Source organism: Merops nubicus, unplaced genomic scaffold (genome assembly GCF_000691845.1).
Source record: "Merops nubicus isolate BGI_N331 unplaced genomic scaffold, ASM69184v1 scaffold5645, whole genome shotgun sequence".
Classification (NCBI taxonomy): Eukaryota; Metazoa; Chordata; class Aves; order Coraciiformes; family Meropidae; genus Merops; species Merops nubicus.
In genome coordinates this window covers 27,408-29,284 of record NW_008611484.1, presented here as the reverse complement: position 1 = coordinate 29,284, position 1,877 = coordinate 27,408, and positions in this window count along the sequence as shown.

The following is a 1,877-nucleotide window of genomic DNA, read 5'->3' as shown; positions in this document are numbered from 1 at the left end:
TTTAAGGAGTTTCAATGGTTAGGAGGAAGTTTATAAAATACAGAGTATTTTGGTAAAGAAAACTCTTAAAAGGACCTATATTTGAATAGATCATGAAAACTCCTGTCTCAGCCATAACTGAAATTTAGAAAGCAAGGTACATACAGTGGCTGTCCTCTGCTTCACAGAGATGAGAACAAAGTTAAAGTACAGTATACACATAAAATTCTGAGATCAATGAATAGTATGAAAAAGACACAGGCCCAGAGCTTGAAATAATCTCCACATGTGAGTTTAGGCTGCAGACAAGAGCAGCCACATTCGGGTCAGAGTACACACATGAAGGAGTTATTATAATACATGAAGATTTAGGATGCACTGCAATCAATCCAATATACATTACAATGAATCCAATACACATTGCAATCTATCAATATACACTAAGACCTCTTGCCTCTGAGTTAAGTGGCCATTCTGATTAGCAGCATCTCTAAATCAGAAAATCCTCTCTTAGATCTCTGTGCCTATTGCAGAGGACCCAGCTTCTCTCAGGCTGCAGAGATTTGTGTCTCCATTCCCATGGTTCCCACATAAGCTCCTAGTCCCAGCAATACAGTGACTGCCACAGAAAATTAATGCACAGAACTAGCTGAGCTACTGTATTACGAATAAACACAATCCATTCACCAGAGATGAAGTTTGGAGTTAAAACGTATTACCCTGTGGCTTGATACAGTGACTGGCAGAGGGATAGAATGCCCAAAGCTGCAGGCTGCCAAAGGTCTTTTTGAAATGCTTTGAAAAGTGCTGAATCTCTAGGTATGGTGTCAAGGGAACCTCAGTTAATTTTACAGGCTCATGTTTCAGATCTGTGTAATTCAGTCTCAGAATTAAGCTACCATGCAAAAAGGAGGACTTTCAAGCTTTCCACCTCACCAAATTACTTTCCTTGCCAAAAATAAAAGACAATGAAGATTTCTCTTTGCTCAGGAGCGGGGGGGTTCACTCAAAATTCCATTAATACTGAAGCTTAACTGAGATTTCTCAGTCTTCAGTAAGATTGCCTCCTTGTATTTGTATCAGTGGAAACCATTTGGCCTGTTACCAGAAAAAGGACTGAAAGTTCCTCTTCCAAGCCCTTGTAACTTGGCAAGTAAACATTCTCCCACCCTACTGAAATACAACTTGTCCTGTAGAACTAAGATATTTGCTGATTTTTAACACCCACCACACACAGAAAGCTATCCCTGTGCAAGACAACTGACAAACACACGTTTAAAGCTGCTGCCCTAAGGGGCTTCTAGCATTTATGATTTATCTGAAATCACTGGAGAACCTTCCAAAAGCAAAGTATGCTTAGGTATTCTTTGTGGTAGTCCCCTCCTACAACCAAAAAAGCTGATAGGAATGAAGTGCAAAGAAACTTTATTTTCCAGTTTAAAATATTTGCATGAAAGTAGAGGAATCTACAGCATCATTCTAAAAGTGAAAAAGCACATTTGTGAAAGCAGAATCTTTGCCATAGCCTACTTGAAACAAAATTGAAACAACACTGTGCTCTAAATAACAGTCTAAACGTTATTACATCATACATCTAGATCAGAATCCTGATTTTGACTTACAGATGAAAACACGGAATTCAAATTTTGGAACGTGCACAAGAAACCTGAATTTCATTGAAACACTGAACTATTTGCTTTGAAGATATCAAAGAGCTTAGAAATCTAACTCTTGCTACACAGTGCTATCAAATCACATATAATGAGTGGAATTAATCAACTCCCAGATCACGCTGATACAACTCAGATTAGAATTGGACCAAGAAAAGTTCAGTCACAAGTTATTTTTTTTGCTGCAAATTTGTAACCAGAGTGTAATGAGACAACAACTTGCCCTAC